At 38.1% G+C, this 9,161-nt stretch overlaps 1 pseudogene across 1 annotated transcript; it reads right to left on the bottom strand.

The window, feature by feature from the left end:
* Positions 1-572: 572 nt before the first annotated feature.
* LOC149165482 (putative UPF0481 protein At3g02645) lies at positions 573-2,647 on the bottom strand (annotated as a pseudogene). Its single transcript, XR_016260335.1, has 2 exons — positions 1,951-2,647; positions 573-1,718 (listed from the first exon to the last, which is right to left on the bottom strand). The product of XR_016260335.1 is annotated as a putative UPF0481 protein At3g02645 (transcript).
* Positions 2,648-9,161: the final 6,514 nt, after the last annotated feature.

The following is a 9,161-nucleotide window of genomic DNA, read 5'->3' as shown; positions in this document are numbered from 1 at the left end:
TTAATTTTCTAATGTGTTTCTTTATTTTGATTTTGAAATTTAATAAAGGTATCTTTTTCTTGTTCCTCAGTTAGTAGTTAAACAATTTTTCTTTTATTATTTTATTCTAAAAATAACATATATACTTTTCACAGAGATAAAATTAAAAAATGTTTAATTGATTTTAAAATATATGGTCAACCACTTAAATTATACAAGTATAACAACATTAGTCAACCACTTAAATTATATAATTATAATAGTTAGTCAACCACATATATGATCATACAGATTTTATTAAATTTAAATCAATAAAAACAACAATTCCTCAAAACACAGTAAGATAAAATAATTAAAAAGATGATTCCTTTATTTATTTATTTTCAATTAATTTTAACAATAACACATATTCACCTATGCTCCTCCTCTGTAGTCATTAACTTAATATTAGAAAAACATAGGGTTAAAAAAATCCACTTAATTATTAAAATATACAATTTAATTTTAATAAATCAGCGTTAATCAACCATTCAATAAATAACAATTTCTTATTACACTGCAAAATGTAACAAAGAAGAAAATGAAGTTCAATTCCAACACAGAAAACCAAGGCTCAAAACACTGGAAGAAACAGTCCTGGAACAGTGCATTTGGACGACGGATAAGATTGTGGCGCTACCTCTTAGTTTTCGACGAAATAGGACTGGTCGAACCATTTTTTGCAATCATACACAGAGCAGAATGACTGCAAGCAAGTGACTGCCAAAAGAATGAGCGCAGCTAGCAAAGAAAGGAATTTCCACGACCCAAATATGCGGTTGTTCACAAACTCTACCACTGTAACGTACCAGTTTCTATTGTAATATCGATTCACATCTTTGATAACTTTGTCCAGATACCCAACTTTTGTGAGACGAACGCACTTACCCATACCGTTCCACAGGTTCGCAACCTCTGCCTCCCCTTGCAGGTGGTTGCAAATAATCCCGCACTTTATCAACAGTCTCACATCTTCTTCGCTGTCGATCATCCCGTTCATGAAATCTGTGTATCGCGTGAAAACCAGTGCACCGGGCGCCGCGGAAGCCTCAAATGCCACCAGATTTCTGATAATTACCTCTGTATTACTGTCCAACTTTACCTTGGGGAGGTAAAGCGTGGCCGTCTTCTGATTGAAATTGATTGTCGTCAGGTCGCCAGAGGTTGGGCAAAATTTGATTCCAGCGGAATATAAATTGGCCACAGATGGAATATTCAGTTCGTCTCGCGTGGGCGGTATAATCTTAACAGATGATTCTTGTCCTTCCTCATCCCCTTTCCCCTCCACGTCTCCCTCTACTTTTTCAACTTTCACAAGAACAGCCAAGGGTTTCTTAAGAGCTTTCAGAACTGGTAGATTCCCCACAGTGGAAAGCAGACGCAAGGGCAATTTCTTGGCAAGTTGCACAGGCCTCGTGTTCAGCGCTCGCCGGGGCAACCTTGTGAGAAATCGAATGGGTCCAAACTTAACAGAGGACAGAGTCTTCCACAAGGAACTGAAGCCCTTTGTAATGGTAGACATGTCTGCTGTAGCAGGCGCATCATTTCCTTTTGCCGTGGGATTTTGAGTGTGGAAAACTGGGACAATGGCGTAGTACAGCACCTCCAGCAAGTGCCCTCCTTCGTTTATGTAGAGATTTGAATTCTCTGGTAACTCGAAGCTGAAAGGCGATAACTCTTGACATACCAGCTTTAGCAGGCTGTCCACATGAAAAATTTCAAGAATAGAGATTTAAAATATTTCAGGAGATTTATTTTAAAGTGTGAAAATTTTGGCCTAAAATTAAAATTATGGAAATTTATTTCAAAGGCTAAAAATTTTAGAGAATTTTTCTAATTTTCAATGCGACTAATAAAATCTCCCTTTTTAAAAATATGAAAATTAACTTATCTACAATATTTAACCACTAAAAATTTCCATATTTTCCATACCTGCTAAGCCTCTCCTCGGCCTTGGCTCTAGATCCCAACTGCAACTCCAAAAGCTTCTGCAACAAAAATACCGGCACTTGATTTTCGAGCATCATCAGATCCCTGACAATGGAGTTGTGGACAGCACTAGCTGCCTTAGGGTCTAAGACTCGTCCCAAGTGTTTGACGCCCGACTAGGAGGTTTGGTCGTCGTGGTGCCTGACATAGAACTGCAAACACTCGAGAAGGAAGGCTGCGTCGAGAGCCATGAGCCACGACAGGGTTTCTTCGTTATAGTCGATGAACTTGTGATAACAGCTTCGGATTTCCCACTCCTGCTCCTTAATCTCCTTCACCACCACGGACTCAAAGCTGCCTAATTCTTTGATTCTTTTCTGAAATCTGCGGGCAACTGTTAGTTTGTGGCGCTCCATGTCATAGAGCTCAGGTCTCCAATGGTGATAAGGGCCGATTGAAACGCACTGAGGAACGTACGCTTCGGTGTTCACTGCCAATAACTCTTTGGGCACATTAAACACAGATACGCGCAACTCTTTTTCCTCTTCTTCTTCTAGTATTCCGAGACCTTCTTTAACTTCTATAATCCAATCGATCCTGTCGTTGGAAGCCATTCTTGATGATCAGGAACCAGAGGAAACACAATGCTGGGAAATACCTGAGACGGTCGACAGACTGCAGAGCCTTATATATAGAGTTCATAAAATCCAGAAAACCTGATGCAGTGGCCACTGGCCTGTAAACAGGTGATAACACGTTGATACCGTGAATAATTGTGTGTTGTGGTATTCCACACGATGTTCACATGGCCTACGTTGTGACTGCCCTGTTCCCTCATCTTATATCTTTATATTTCAGAAAAACAAACTCTTAACCCAATAGAAAGCAATTATTTGCCAAGCCATAGTAAATTATAATTTTATAATTTTATTTATAATATCTAAATTATTTAATAAATATTTGGAAAAATAAAGTTTTATGGAGCCCAGATGCTCATTCTAGGCCCAATATGAAGGGATGTGTAAGTTTGTCCATCTGTCCATCCATGTCCCTTTAAAATAGACAAATAATGTCCACTAGAATTAAAAAATAAAATTGAATATATTGTAAAGTAATTAGAAGTAAAAAAAATGTATACACATTGTATTTTGCACCCAAAAAAATTAACACTTGAAGAAATTTGATCCCTCTTAAAATGGATCTATGCTAATTATAATGAAATAATCTCATAGTATATGTGATTATGTAAAAGATTAAAAAAATCCATATTAATATCCAATTGTGTTTAGTTAAATTCAACAAATTACATTTTATGAATTTAAATGTTTATATTTGATTGGTTCATATTATATTAATAATAATAAAAAAGATTATTTTTAAAATTATTATTTATTTAAATTTTCATATAATATATAATGAATATTTACTTACCCGGTGAATCTTTTATCGTTTCTAAAGTATAAAGATAGGGCGAAGCAACATCAAAGACAGGTCAGTCTGGTCCATACTTAGCGCGTGCAGGAATTCATGCCGGCCTACCAATAAAACCCTCTGCGGGGCTAATGATATACCGTTTTATCCTAATCGTCTTTGCGTGGTCCAGTCGATTTCTCGCCTTTCCTTTCGTCGTTTATTCAAAATATCAGTATCTTCCCCGCAGCCGGATTTTGTTCAGTCGATTGCTCGAGTTGTCTGTAATTTAATTAGGGTATCCATGTCATATTCACATCGAGTTGATTTCTCTGTGGTTGAGTTGATGTTACGAGGTTGCAGAAGGTTTGAATTTGTTTCCATTCTACAATTGTCTAGGCTCTAGGCACTCCCTCTCTCAATCCGCACTGTCTCCTCCCTTTTCTCCTCGCTTGTCCCAAGCACGGACTGGCAATCGCAAACGCCTAATAAAGGCTTATCCATTTATGTCTTGGAAAGGATATTGGAAGACATCCCTCATCTCTTTGCAAAAGTGTTGATAGGGCAATTTTTTGGGAGCATTCCTCGAATAAAACTTTGGTAGACTAGATGGGTTATTTATGGGTCATTTTTTTTTTTTTTTTAATACATTTTTATTAGTTATTTTTGGGTTAGGAACCCATGGATTTTTTTTCATATTTGCTTTTCTAGCACATTGTATTAAAATTTTTGTTTAAGATTGGAATTGGGAACCTTTGGGCCTTTCTTTAAAGTGGTGGACAATTGAACTTAACTTTTATAGAGAACGTGTTTCAAGGAAAAAAAATCCCGCGTGATTCTCCCATGTCTCCCTCTTATTTCTTGGTCAGAGAATATCTTGGAGGCCATCACGAAAAAAATTGATAGGTTCTTGAAGTTGAAAGACAATTGAGATAAAAAGACAAATAAGAGAAGGTTTTGGATGCATGTACATGTGGATATAAGTGGCGACCTCCTAGGGGAAATTCAACTACCTTTTCACTGCTACATGTGCCACTCAATTGGACACCTCAGGGATCAATGCACCAAATTTTGGCCTCCATCAATGGTTGATAAAAAAATTGGAGAAAAAAGGCCATTTCGATTTCACCTAGGGATAGGGACAAGACGATCCAACAATGAATCAAATCAGAAATGGCTTCACTCTAGAGCCACTGAAAGAGCCCTCACAACAGAAGGAGCCCTTGCCTGCAGATTTACCCCCTGGTAAGTTTGTAACTCCCTCTACTAATCATACTTTTGTTATTAGGTCGGATTCTTCTAGTTTTGGCCTTGAGTTTCCTCCTATGGCCACCACCCCTGCATCCCCTCCCCAATTCCGCCTCCCCAGTCCCCTCCTCCACCCCTCCCAACAAATTGTTTCCCCAACCTCCCTTGCCCCCGCAAGCCTCGACCCCCCTAGATCGCCCCTCCTAATCCCCCTCCTTTACTTCCCCCACCCCCCTCTTTTGACCCTCCCCTAACCAAGCTTTGAAGCCTAGAGCCCCTTTCACCCCCTTCTCTAACACAATCCTATTCCTCATCTCGTCCTCCTGTAAAGCCCACAAAGCTCCCTCTTACCTGCCCTCATGTCAAAAAAACTGAAGCCTCCTCGTCACCAGGCAGGCTAGCCCTCGACCCCATTCTCACAAACCACATCTCCTCATAGCACAACTAAAATTTGCCTTGAACATCAATCATGGCAAGTAATCCACCATCACTATGGCCCTTAAAGCAAGGAAATCCCCCTCCCCCACTTCTTCATGATCATCCTCTCATTAAACTCTCGTGTGTTAGCGAGCACCCATAAAATTCTATCCCTCAAACGCCTCGTACAAATTCACAATATCCATGTTATTCTTACCCAAAAAATCACAACGAAAGGCTCCAAACTAAGGGTGCATTAGAACCCTGGCTTAAAGGTTGGTAATTTGCCACTCTTGATGTTGTTGGCCACTCTGTTGGGTTACTTACAAGCTGGAGCCCCTAACTCCATGCCCTAGGCACGAATTCAAACAATTCTTCCATTGTAAACATATATGACCCATACTTCATTCACAAAGCTTTCTGGGAAGATCACTTTGGATATGGAGCTCTCCCGACCCCTTTTTCAATCATAGGAGGAGACCTAAATCTTACTCGCTCACAAAGAGAACTCTAGGCAACCTCTCGAAGGGTTGACCAGTCAATGATTTCTTCCCTTCTTTCTTTCACAAACATCACCTAGTGGATATGAAGCCCCCCAAAATAGCTCCAACTTGAAGAAAATTTTGTACTGACGAAGATGAGCTTTTCAAAAGACCCTCTCAATTTCTTATCTCCACGAATATCATTAATACTCAGATCATATCCTAGTTTTTGATATTAACAAGAGGGGTCTTTAACCATCTCCCCATCCTTCTTCGACTAGTTCAAGACTTTGAGAAACATCTGATTCCATTTCGCTACAACTATTCTTGGTTCACTATAGAAGGCTTCAAATTTTAGTAAAGGATACCTAGAAACATCTTCAACCTTCATCATTAGACACTTATATGGCACAATTTGCTACTAACATAGAAAACCTAAAATATTCCTCTAAAATTTGGTCCTTACATTACAAGGAAAAATAAAGGGCGAGACTCAAGACTATTGAACATGAGATTAACTCTTTATATGACTCTTCGTGTGGACCTTTATAAGTATAATTTTTTTCTACCCTAAAGTCTTTAGAATTTGAAATACTAGACCTTTTAAAGAAAGAAGATATTGAATGGAAGCTCAAAAGTAGAGATGCATGGAGTAAAGAAGTAGATAACAACACAAAACATTTCTATTACTTTGCATCATTTAGAAGAAACAAAAATCCATTTGGGAAATAAAGAAACAATATGGCACTTTTGCACATACTTTTCACGATAAAATATTGGAAGGAGCCAAACATTCTGAAACCCTTTTTATGGAGCCTATAGGATCTCCATTTGGGAAATCCTTGAAGTTGTTTGAAAATTCAACCTTGTTATAGTAGAGGATATGAACCAAGCATTGGAAGAGGAAGTCTCTAAAAATGAGACAAAATTAGTGGTATCCTCCATGCAAAGAGGGAAGAGCCTTGGCTCAGATGGTCTTCTCGTTGAATTCTACTTGGAATTTTATTATTATTATTATTATTATTTTTAATTTATTTATCTCAGTCAGGATGATTTACATAAAGTAGTGTAGAAGCTTTAAATTCCATATTTTTAGCTCTCATCCCCAAAAAGTAATATGAAAAAACTTTTGAAGATTTTAGACCTATTTCCTATTGCAATGTCATCTACAAAATCACCTCTAAAGTCCCTTCCCAATGCATCAACCCCATCTTCTACAAAATCATTTGTTACGAGAAATTTGGTTTCTTAAACAACAAACAAATCCACAATGTGATCTCAATTTCTTGGGTGTCCCTACATTCCATCAAAACGAAGAAGCTTTTTTCCCTTGCAGTCAAGTTGGATCTATCTAAAGCTTTCGACAAGGCTAATTGGAATTTCATCAGATTGGTTCTCCATTAGTTGGGCATGGGGCTCCAAACTATTAATTGGATGATGGGGTGTCTACATTCCACTTCTTTTGTTTTTCTAATAAATGGTTCACCCTCTCCTTCCTTCAAAGCCTATTAGGGTATACAACAACGATGCACCCTCTTCCCCCTTCTTTTCCTTCTAGTGGCAGAGGGACTATGCAACATCATTAAGGTGGCCATATCCATGAATCATATCAAAGGCATTGAAGTGGAATATAACCAAAAACACACTTACCTCCTATTAGCTAATAGTATCCTAATCTTCTTTGAAGGCACTTCCAAGTCCCTCCTTGCTCTTGAAAGCTCCATTTCCATTTTCTTCCAAAGTTTTAGTATGTATATCAACCCCAACAAATCTCGCCATATCCCCTACCTCCTATCCAACCTAGTAACCCTTACAAAAATTCAACTTTTCCCTTTCCTTATCTCTTCCTTGGATGAAGGCTTTAAATAACTTGGATTCTTCCTCAAGTTGCTTAGGTACCACTTTGCTGATTGGCTTTGTTTATTTCATAAAATTGACACTCTTATTAATTTATGAGAAAACAAAATTCTCTCCGAAGGAGGCAATGTCATTCTCACGAAGGTTGTTATCGAAATAATCTCAATCATTAGTGCTTTATTTAATATGACCCAAAGGGAATCCTTACCAAAATGAGGAAAGCATGCTTCTATTTTTTTTAGTCAAAGAATAAACACACAGGTGGAATCCCCTTGGTATAATGGAACAAAATAACCATGCCAAAATATCAGGGGGCCTGGGGCTTCAACAACATTTACATTTTCAACAAAGCCTTCATAGCTAAAAGGCCTCTGGAGATTAGCACACAACTCCTCCCTCTAGGGAAACATGCATAAAGCCAAATATCCACCAAATTTCTCTTTCTCTAACTAGTTTCTTCTCCCAAGGAAATCCTCTAAAGGATCTAATGCTTGGAAAGTTGTAGTGCTTTCCTTCCCTCTCATAGGCTCTTGGATAATTTGGTGAGTCGAAAGTGCCCAACAGATTAAATTGGGTCTTGGCCCTTGGCTTGGCTTGGGTGAAGACTTCATTCATTCAAACAACCTAATTGAACACCTCCACCTCCTAGGTGTCTACACACTCACGAATGACAAGGCTTAGTCTCCACAAGAATGGGGAAATGTAGGATGGAAAAGTGTTATTGATTTGAGTCTTTTAGGACAAGAAGCTGCAGGATGGAAAAGATACATAAGACTTATAACCTTGAACTTCATTTGACTAAGGGAGGACATAAATAATGACCTCGTATGGTCAAATAACCCCAACAATGGTCATTTCACAACAAAATTGGGATATGAAGCACTCACAAAACACAAAATACACAAAAACTAAAAAATGGTGGCATGACCCTGTATGGAAGATACATGCTCTTCTCAAATGCAAATTAACTCTTTGGCTAGAACTATCCAACAAACTCCTCACGTGGGACAACCTCAAAAAAAGGGATGTAAATGACCCAGTGTTTCCCTTTGTTTAAGTTATCAAACAAGAATTTCTCACACCTCTTTATCTCTAGCTCCTACATAATATAGATCACTACATCTATCTTCACAAAACTATACATCAAAGACTCATGGTTAGGAATAGGATTGGAGGAGAGTCTAAAAACTTGACTCAATAGTAAAGACACATAACGCTTAAGAGGACTTCCATTCATCCTCATAAATAATCTATGGTGGTCCAAAAATAGTAGTTTTTTAGCTCACAAGATATCCCTACAGAGGTCACTACAAAACTAGTTAAGAATTCTATCAAGTCTAGAATGTTGAACCAAAATCTCGTAAGTGTCGAGTTCCTATAATGACACCACTAACTAGGGTTTGTCCATGGGGTTGATTCGATGGCATAACTCAAGGGAATCCACCCAGGTGTGGAGTAGGCATGGTATTGTTTATCAGTTAATGCTCATGTGTACAAGTTAGATATGTTCCCTGTCAAGGCACAAACAATTGAGCTAAACTCATATCCCTCTACACCCTCTTGGAAGTAGCAACACTAAAAAGAGTGATGTCACTACAAATCATGGGACACTCTAAACTAGTTATTGAATAGGAAAATAAAAGGATTTTCATCAATAATATCTACTTACAACCAATCCTATAAGACATCGAAGATTGTCTAAGTTCTACTTTTGACTGACCATCATTCAATCGTATTCTTTGAGAGCTGATAGACTCTCAAAAGAAACACTTGAGATGCCTGTAGGAACATTTATGGTCA

The sequence above is a fragment of the Pinus tabuliformis genome, chromosome 5_1 (assembly GCF_031772625.1).
Source record: "Pinus tabuliformis cultivar Carrire ecotype Pingquan chromosome 5_1, CPIR1, whole genome shotgun sequence".
NCBI classification, from domain to species: Eukaryota; Viridiplantae; Streptophyta; class Pinopsida; order Pinales; family Pinaceae; genus Pinus; species Pinus tabuliformis.
Note: the sequence above shows the minus strand (reverse complement) of the source record. Positions and strands in the feature narration are given on the sequence as shown.